This window comes from Zonotrichia albicollis, chromosome 30 (assembly GCF_047830755.1).
Source record: "Zonotrichia albicollis isolate bZonAlb1 chromosome 30, bZonAlb1.hap1, whole genome shotgun sequence".
Classification (NCBI taxonomy): Eukaryota; Metazoa; Chordata; class Aves; order Passeriformes; family Passerellidae; genus Zonotrichia; species Zonotrichia albicollis.
The window spans coordinates 2,929,033-2,939,167 of NC_133848.1; the positions used below are offsets into that span (position 1 = coordinate 2,929,033).

Below are 10,135 nucleotides of genomic sequence, written 5' to 3' on the forward strand. Positions count from 1 at the left end.
ACCCGGGGCTGGCAGCACGGGGCAGAGCCAGAGCAGCTCAGCTGTGCTGCCCCTTGGAGCTGCTCCTGCAGCACCCCCAGGCCAGCAGCAGGATTCTCCCGATGGGGTTTGCACGTAAAAGGCAGCAGAGGCTGGAAGTGAGCAGATTAACATCAAAGGAAAAGCATGATAAAAAGGTTCTCCATGCCAGGAGAGGCCCGGTGGCCAAGCCCCACCATGAATCACCAGGCTGTGACGAAGGCACTGAGGAGCTGTTTGTTTGCCTGTTGCCAAGGGCCCCGTGGCTGTGGGCTGGGATCTCTGAGCCCTGTGGTTCAGCCACTCTTTCAGGAGGGTTTGGGATGGGGGAGCCCAGGGATCCCTGCTGTGGTTTGAGGGCAGAGCTGAGAGCACAGGGTGGGGTTGGAATGGGCAGGATGGAGCTTGTGGTGGCAGCAAAGGGGGCTGTGCTGGCTGGAGAGCCCAGGAGCTGCAGGGAGCAATAGGATGGAGGCTGTGGGAGCAGGAGCAGAGGGTGCTGTGACACACCAGCCCCAAGAAGCACTGTGCAAGGAGGGCTGGAGGACAGACTCCACTGGGAATGACTCATGGGCAATCAGAAAACTCCCTTGGCTCCAATGACAGACACAGAGAGCACCAAACTGCTCTCCTGTTCCGTGCTGGAGGTGAGTTTTGAGTTTCTCTTTCCTCTGCATCCATTTCTACCTTCTGCCCTTCTCTGTGCACAGCCTGGCCCCACTCACTGCATGCTCAGATCTGCCTGGTCTGCAGTGCCCAGCCCAAGTGCTAAAGCATCCCCTGCACCCTCCAGCGAGCTGTGGGGTCCTCAGAGCTCATCTGTCAACCATGCAGAGCTCCATGCCTCCATTTGCCAGTCTGGGTTCAGCACTTTCTGCCATTTTTCCATTCCTCCATGACTCTGTTAACTCCTGGAGCTTTGTCTGCATAGAGGTGGTCTCTTCAAGCATGCAGAATCTCAGAATCACAGACTGATTGGGGTAGAAGGAGCTTTAAATCCCATCTCCTTCCACCTTTGTGCCATGGGCAGCATCACCTTCCCCTGGAGCAGGCTGCTCCAAGCCCTGTCCAACCCTGAGCATTTCCAGGGATCCAGGGGCAGCCACAGCTTCTCTGGGCACCCTGGGCTGCTGCCATCACTCTCACAGGGAAGAATTTATTCCGAATATCTAAACTAAACCTACTCTTTTAAACTTTAAATCTGTTGCTATTTGTGGTCTTTCCATGATCCCTGCTCCCACTGCCTGTCCATTTCCTTCTTGCCCTTCCAGTGGACCAGCAGGTCTCCCCCCAGCCATGCCAGCCTCTTCTCTTCCTTTCCTGATTTATTTCTCATGTGGATTGAGAGTTTTTGCACTTTATTAAAAGAGTCCTTGAAGAGGACTGACTGACTGACTGACTAACTAACTAACTAATTCTGTTCTGCCCCCTTGTCCCTCAGGGCAGTTTCTTAGAGGTCCCATTGACCAGCCTGCAGTTTGCTTTCCTAAAATTCAGGGTTCTGTCCTAATCTTTGCCTGTCCCACATCCCCCAGGGCTGTGAGCTCCACTGCTGTGTGGTCCCTGCAGCCTCCAATCCTGATGTTTCTGATGAGCTCACCTGTGTTGGTGACCAGCAGGTCCCATGGTTTACCTGTTCTCTCTGTAGGATTTCCATGAGTGGCTCCTTGTAAAGCTCTGCTTTCCTACGAGGATGCTGAAAATTACCACAATGCAAATAAAGCAATGTATTATTAATGATAATTATTAATGTATTCATGATAATTCAGCATCATAATAATTATCTGATTACTTAAAATGTAGTTTAGAAGTTGCTCACCAACAGGTGCATTTTTGATGAATTCCATGTGAATTGTTTTTACTTAATCACCAATCCCAGTCCAGCTGTGTCAGACTCTCTGGTCAGTCATGGGTTTTTATTATTATTCTTTTCTAGCCTTCTGACGTCTCTTTTCTCTTTCTTTAGTATAGTTTTTGTATATAATTGCTTATTATATTATATAATATATGATATGATACGATACGATATATGATATAGTATAATAAAATATGATATAATGTAATATAATATAGTAATTATAATATAATAAATATAGTAAATATAATAAGAATAATATGTAATAATACTGAGTAATATGTAATAATATGTAATAATATAATATAATATAATATAATATAATATAATATAATATAATATAATATAATATAATATAATATAATTAATATATGCCCCTTCCCGCACCCCCAAGGGGAGCCTCCATCCCCGGGGGAGATGCCAAGGTCACTCCGTGGCCCGGCAGGGACCAAGGCTGGGCCGAGCGCATCCCGAGCCCGGCAGGGCACAGGAGGGATCGGCAGCTCCATCTCGTGTCCGATCCCCGCAGTACCGAGCGGGGAGCCCGGCCCCGGACAGCGCTGCCCACGGCGGCTCCGCGTCCCGGCGGGTGGGACCCACGGGCAGCCTCACCCCGTGCCCCGAAGGGATTGGGGACAGAGGTGTCACTCGGCTCTGCCAAGTGCCAGCCTGGAGCCTCGGAGCGGCGAGGCGATCGTTGGGCCGCCGTGCAGAGCCTGGAGGCTCCCGGCAGCCCGAGGGTGCCGCTCCCTCGCTGTCCCTTGCCATCTCCTCCCTGTCCCGTGCCACTCCCTCTCTCTCCCGTGCCACCTCTCACTGTCCCGTGCCACTCCCTCGCTGTCCCGTGCCACCCTTCGCTATGCCGTGTCACTCCTTTCCTGTCCTGTGCCATCCCTCGTTATCCCGTGCCATCCCCTCGCTGTCCCATTCCGCCCCCTCACTGTCCCGTGCCATCCCCTAGCTATCCCGTGCCACCCTCCCGCTGTCCCGTGCCATCCCTCGCTGTCCCGTGCCACCTCTTGTAGTCCCATGCCATTCCCTCGTTGTCCCGTGCCATTCCCTCGCTGTCCCGTGCCACTCCCTCTCTATCCCGTGCCATCCCCTCGCTATCCCGTGTCACTCCCGCGTTGTCCCGTGCCACCCTGAGCACAGACCCCCAGCTCTGGCCGTGGCACAGAAGGCACAAGCACATTTTCATTTTTACAGGCACGGGGCCAAGCCCGAGGGATGCTTCTCATTAGGGAAAAGCAGGGCTGGGAGTAAAAGCTCCCGAGCTCCCACTGTAGGCTGGAGGATTCCCGAGGGGATGAGGGGTGAAGCCATCCCTTGTTGGGGTCTCATTGCCAGCAGCACTTGTCCCTTGTCCCTGAGGCACTGAACACCCCGAGTGGGGGAACATGGGAGAAACATAGGGGGAACATCAGGGGAACATTGGGGGAAAATGGGGGGAACATCGGAGGAGCATGGGGGGAGCATTGGGGAAACATGGGAGAAACATAGGGGGAGCATCAGGGGAACATGGGGGGAACACTGAGGGAACATGGGAGAAACATAGAGGGAACATCAGGGGAACATGGGGGGAACACTGAGGGAACATGGGGGGAACATTAGAGAACATGGGGGGAACATGGGAGAAACATAGAGGGAACATCAGGGGAACATGGGGGGAATATTGGGGGGAGCATGGGGGAAACACAGAGGGAACATGGGGGCAACATTGGGGAAACATTGGGGAACATCGGACCAATATTGGGGGAACATGGGGGAACATGGGGGGAACATAGGGGGGAATAATGGGGGGGACCATGGGGGGAACATGGCGGGTACATCGGGGGTGCGTTGGGGGAACATCAGGGAAACACGGAGAGAACATTGGGGGAGCATAGGGGAACATGGAGGGAATATGGGGGGAACATCGGGGGAGCATCCCCTTGATGAATAACCACTTCTCCTGTGGGCACAGCCCTGGCATCCCCGGAGCAGAAATCAGCCCTGCACAGCCCTGGCATCCCCCAGTGCAGCAATCAGCCCTCCTGCTCCTGCCAGGCAGATATCAGTCCTGCTGTGGGCACCCCTGGCATCCCCCAGAGCAGAAATCAGCCCTCCTGCCTCTGTGGGCACAGCCCTGGCATCCCCCCGAGCAGCAATCAGCCCTCCTGCCCCTGCCCATGGCCGGGATCCCGTTGCTCCCCCGGCACGGCGCCAGGCGCTGGGCATGGAGCGGGGCAGGCTGGGCTGCCGCAGGTGTCGGGCTGGCGGCAGCAGCTCCCGCTGCTCGGGGCTGCTCCGGTTTCCAGAAACCAGATCTCCAGGGAGCTGCTGGCCCCAGCACCAACTGGCAGACGTGGCAAGCGAGGTGCTGCTCCACTCACCACAGCCCTGCCAGTCACGGGGCTGTCGCCTTTGGAGCATCCCAGAGGACCACGGGGGAGGGACAGGAATGAATGAACAGCGGGATTTTGGTGTTGCTCCAGCCAGATGGTGGCCAGCACCCACCTGCTGGTGCTGGCTCTGTGCTGCTCCAAGGCATGGTCCTTGTGCCCACTGCATCTCCCGACAACAGGGTCAGGAACAGGGCCTCATGTGTCTTAAAAGGGCAGGAGGGGCCTCAGATAGCTTGAGGGGATCTTTGCCCAAATGCTGAATTCTTGGAAACTCCTCCCTGTGCTTACCCACCCTCGCCAGGGCAAACCCAAGGTGGGATTTGAGGCAGGAGCAGGGGAACACCTGGGATCAGCACTGCTGCCCTGGGTGTCCCCCCTCTCCTCCTTTGGCATGGCCCAGGGGCAGGGTGACACTGTCCTGGGCCACCTCCCTGCCTCCAGGATGCTGAAATGAAGGAGTGGGAGGCTTCAGCCCATATGGTGGTCTCCTGGATTTGCCAAAACAGCTGCCCTGTGCTCCATAGAGGGGCCTGAGCCCAGGGCAGCAGGGTGACATTGTCCTGAGCCGCCTCCCTGCCCCTGAGATGCTGAAATGAAAGAGTGGGAGGCTTCAGCCACTGTGGGGTGCCCTGGGGGTCTCCTGGATATCCCAAAGCAGCCGCCCTGTGCTCCATAAAGGGCTCTCAGCCCAGGGCAGCACTGGGTGGTGAGACCCCCCCAGCTGGGGCTGTGGAAAGCTCAGGAATTGCCTCCCAATCCTCTTCCCCTCTCCCTGCTGGCTCTGTGCATGTGCCAAACCCAGAGCCCCCGTGCCCCACACATGGCCAGGACTGGGGGAGCTCCGGGCTGTCCCCACAGCAGAGGCAATCCCGGCATTTTGGGAAAAAGCAAACTGCAGCTCCCGCTCGGGTTTACACGGCCGGGCCGGCTCTGTGCTGCTTGCCCAGGCTCCGAAACCATCCCAAGCCCCCCTGCTTTGTTATTAAATCAAATCCATCTGGCCTCGACCACGGCCCGTTGTTATTCGAGATCCCTCTCCTAGAGGAGCTGGGATTAGCTCCGGGCACGGGGGATTCTCCCTCCCTCCCTCTCTCCCACCGCTCCCAGCCCTCCTGCCTTCTCTCTTTTGTGTTTCTTCACTTCTCCAGGAGCAGGGGGAGGCGCGGGCTCGCTCGGCAGCTTTTGTGCAGCCCGAGCTGGCTGCAGGATGTCCCCGCAGTGCCACCAGTCCCATCTGCACATCCCTGCACCCCCCGAGCCGCATCGGGGCAGCCAGAGCCCCCCGAACCCTGCGGGCTGGCACGGGGGGTGACAGTGACACCAGGCTTTGTGCCAGCCACCTGCCACCCCCATTTCTGACCCCAAAAAGCTGCTGTGCAGGGCTGAGCTGGGTAATGCCCTCTCCCAGCCCCACAGAAGGCAGGAGAGCAGGGTGAACTGGAATGGGGTGGGATGCGAATGCTTTTAGCTTTACAGCAAGTGCCCTGAGTGCTGCTGCTTGTCCTGGTGTCACTGCTGTCACCTCCTTAAGGCTGTAGTTTCCAAACAGCACTGAGGAGCTGATGGGTGGAGGATTTGGCTTTTGGAGCCTTCATGGGCGCGATGGATTTGGCAACGCAGAAAGCAGTGGGTGAGTTAGATGGAGATGAGCTGCCAGCAGGAGGCAGAGGCAGGGCACCCAGCCGGGGTGGGGATGTTTGTCTGCTCCTGGAGCAGCCCTCGGGGCCACCTGGACCAGGATAAGGTGACAGCATGTCTGGCTCCAGCCCTCCAGAGACTCTTTAGGTTGGGCAGATGGAGCCGTGGTCCCCTCGTGGGCTCTGCAGTGCTGGGCCTTGTGCTCTGGCTGGCAGCAATTAAGTGTTCCAGCTTGTTTTGGAGGGATCGCTGGGTCTGGGCTCTCTCTGAGCAGTGCTGGGGCTCAGAACACGCCCTGACAGACCTCTCCTGGCTGAGCTTGACCTTGGGCACTTGCAGCTCCTCTGCTGTAAACTTCTCTCACAAGGCCACAGTCCCCACCAAATGACACCCCAGAAGCCGTGCATGAGGCACATCCCTCCTGGGAGGAGTGGCTGTGGCAGTGTGGGGTGAAGGCACAGGGTCAGAGGCCAAATTTAAACATGAGTTCAGTGTTTAAACCCTTTTAGTGTGTAAATCTACAAAGCAGAGAGCACTTCCCAGCCTTGGCAAAGCTCTCACCACACCCCAGCAGAACCAGCACCAACCTCTGTGTTTCCCTCTGACCACAGGGATACCTGGACTGGGAAGTGGCATCTGGGTGTCCTGGATGGGCCTTCCATCACCCCTGGAAGCACAGCAGCACCTGCTGAGGCTCAGAGCTTCCCTGCACAGCAGCAGCAGCCCCCAGGTCACTGCAGCCCTCCTGCAGCCAGGTCTGGTGCACTCCAGCCTGGCTTCCAAGCCCTGCTCCTTCTGCAGCTGACTGGAAAACATAAAAGGAGACAAGGCACTTTCTGAGGGAGCCCAGGGAATCAGCAATGTGGGAATTGACACCTTCGCTCCTGGGTCACACCGAGGCACAGACATCACCACACCTGCTCTGCTCCCTTGGGGCACCTGCAGCATTTAGGCCCAAAGTCTGCATCCCACAGGAGCTCTGTGATGGCACCAGGGACTCTCCAGCGACAGAGATGGTGCTCTCATCTTCCCTGGATGGCCCAAAGCACGGCCCCCTCCATCACCCAGCCCTGCAGCAGGCTGCCAGCCCGTTGGGGAAGAGATGGGAAAGTGTCCACTTGATGTGCCTGAAAAGCAGCACACATCTCCCTGTTGCTATGGAAACGCTGCTTTTAAAGCAAATTAATAATAATAATTAACACCATCTATTAAATAATGGTAATAAAAGCATTAGTAATGACTTGTAATTGGGAAAGCACTGGGAATAATGCACACTCACCCTGTGCCCTGCTCCCAGCTCAGAGCTGGGGCTGGGGGCGGCATCTCCCACCCGCAGGGGAGTCCTGGCTGAGGGCGAGTGCCCTCTGCCTTCAGTGCTGCACAGGCAGGGGCTTAGTGGGATTCAGGGAGGGATCAGACTTTTATCTGGATAATGAGGATGTCTAGACTGATAAGAAGAAGGGGTAAATTGGCTCAGGGCCTGATTCTGCCTCGCTCTGTGCTCGGTGCAGCAGCACGTGGTGGTGGTGGTGGTGGTGGTGCCCGGGCAAAACTGAGGTGGGTTGAGAGCAGAGTCTGTGCCAGGCTAGACAAAGACCTGGTTCCTCCCAGTTTTTAACCTAGAAATCAGGGTGCTTCCAGGACTGTTAACCCCTGGGAGGCAGAGGTGAAGAGAACTCTGAGAAACTTTTAATGTGCTCCAATTCAGCCTGGAGAAGAGAAGGCTCCAGGGAGACCTTGGAGCTGCTTCCAGGGCCTAAAGGGGCTCCAACAGAGCTGGAGAGGGACTTTGGACAAGGGCCTGAAGGGACAGGACAGGGGGGAATGCCTTCCCATTTCCAGAGGGCAGAGTAGATGGGATACTGGGAAGAAATTGTTCCCGGTGAGGGAGGTGAGGCCCTGGCACAGAGAAGCTGTGGCTGCCCCATCCCTGGAGGTGTCCAAGGCCAGGTTGGACAGGACTTGGAGCAACTTGGGATACTGGAAAATGTCCCTGCCCATGGGAGGGGCTGGGACAAAATGAGATTTAAGTTCCCTTAGAACTTGCTTGCAGCCAAGGGGATGGGGCAGCCACAGCTTCCCTGGGTCCCTCTGCTCTGTTCTCTCTCATTGTGTCCCACTCATCAACCTACACCACCAAAAGAGGTGTCCAGAGCAGAGCAGTGCAAGGCTGAGCCCAGAGCCACGATAAAACACCCTCTTCTCAAGCTGTGAGACGCTCCCAGAAGGATCTGGAACTGCAGAGAGAAAATCAATGCGAAGACCTGACAGCGTCACCCGCTTGTTTGTGCCCAAAGCCGCTGTGCTGACAAGGTCTTCTCTGCACAACAGAGCAGGGACCTGCTCCATCAGAATCACTCAGCATTCCCACAGGAGCCTGCCCAGACAGGCAGAGCCAGGATGTGAACACCTGGGAAAACCTGGCTCTGAGTTTAGGTGCCTGCATGAGACTGAGCTGTTTGGAAAAGCAGGTCCCCACTGTCCCTGCTGTGCTTCTGGAGAGGCATCAACCATCCTTAGACTGGCATAAACAAGTACAAAACAGCTAAAAAAGTGCTGAGATGCGTTCCTTAGACTTTTCCCAGCCAGGTCTGACAGCCAGACTGCCGGGCTGTGCAGGATGCCAGAGCAGAATTAGGATTGCAACACACCTGCGTGGCTCAGGCTCCATCCCAGCTCAGCACCCGGCAGCAACTTCCACCACGAGACTAAAATTAGCAGCGACAGGAAGAGCTCTGGAGCACGACAGGATGATTAGAGCCTCCCTGGAAAGGAGGCATCACCTGCAACGTAATGACTTTGCTCGTCTCTGTCAAAATGTGCAACGACCGGTGTGGAATATGATGGGGAAAAGTGAGGCAGTGAGACAGGGGAAGTGCTTCTGCACAAAATTGGAGTGATAGCGCTTGTCCAGAGGAGGAAAAACAGGATGCTGGATCTCTGGACTACACCACACCCTGTGTGACAGTCATACCTGAAAGGCTGTGCCCTGGACCTGCTGCATGACTTCAATCAAATTGCTTAGAAAGACACAAAAGACTTGAGGATCGTGAATGCCAACTCCACCCAAGGTTTAGAAACAGCAAGAAAACACCCAGATAAAAGGTAAAAAATAAATATCTCTTTTACATGTATTTAACTGTATATGTTGTGAGTGTGAATAATCAGTGTCACTCTTCTCCAGCACTAAATCCATGCTTCAAAACTCTTTCTTGGCCTTCTTTGGCTAAAAATAGCCAACACCACCCATATCCATGTTCCTGAAAGAATGGGATGTCATTGGGCATCACCCCTCCTATAAACTTGCCCTGTTTTCATTTAAAGTAACTCATAACTAGAAAGAGCATTAAAAGTGGGTGCACTGAGCCTCCAAGTGGGAAGATGTGACTGTGCTGAGGGAGCTCTTGTGCAGCTCACGGAAATGCCAGTGCCAGGCTTGCTGCACCTAGTGCAAGTTGGTTTGACTCCATGACTCACATTCCTGTCTTGAAACTGGAATTCATGGAATCATAGAATCTTGGGGTGAGTAGTGTTGGACACAACCTTAAAGCTCATCAAGTTCCACCCCCCCTGCCATGGGTGGGGATGTCTCTCACTATCCCAGGTTGCTCCAAGCCACGTCCAATTTGAATACTTCCAGGGATGGGGCAGCCACAGCTTCTCTGGGCAACTTGTGCCAATATCTAACATAAATCTCCCCTCTTTTTAGTTTGAAACCACTTCCCTTTATCCTCAGAACACGGCCCATCCCTCTCTCTCATGTGGCCCCTTACAGAGAGGGTTCATTTGTCAGGATAACAGGAGACAGGCAAGTCCCTGGGATGGAGAAGTGTTCCCCTCCAAGATCTCCTGGACAGAAATACGTGCACATGCTCTGCACAGCTTGACAACGAACACATCCTGGACGTGTTGGGTCTGCTGGGCACACATGGACCATCTGGCCAACACATGGGCCTCGGGCTTGACATGTCCAGGAAGCATCTGAGTGATGGTGGATGCAGCAGGCAGGCAGAGGGAGCCCGTGCAGGAACCCAGCCCCACTGGCACCACGGTGGGTGTGATGCTCACAGAGCTGATCCATGGCATTCCTGGGCTGATTTCTGGAGGTTCAGACACAGGTGAGTGCCAAAACCCCAATGTGCCCCTGGACAAAATTCAAAAAAGGGATATAATCAAGGAAACTCATGGTGATTCTGATGGTCTAGAAATTGAAATCAGGAAATATCTGCTTGCAGAAGAT

At 55.0% G+C, this 10,135-nt stretch overlaps 1 long non-coding RNA gene across 1 annotated transcript; it reads left to right on the forward strand.

The window, feature by feature from the left end:
* The first annotated feature begins 270 nt into the window (after positions 1-270).
* LOC141725593 (uncharacterized) lies at positions 271-9,039 on the forward strand. Its single transcript, XR_012577356.1, has 2 exons — positions 271-665; positions 6,507-9,039. It is a non-coding gene; the product is annotated as an uncharacterized LOC141725593 (long non-coding RNA).
* The last annotated feature ends 1,096 nt before the right edge of the window (positions 9,040-10,135 follow it).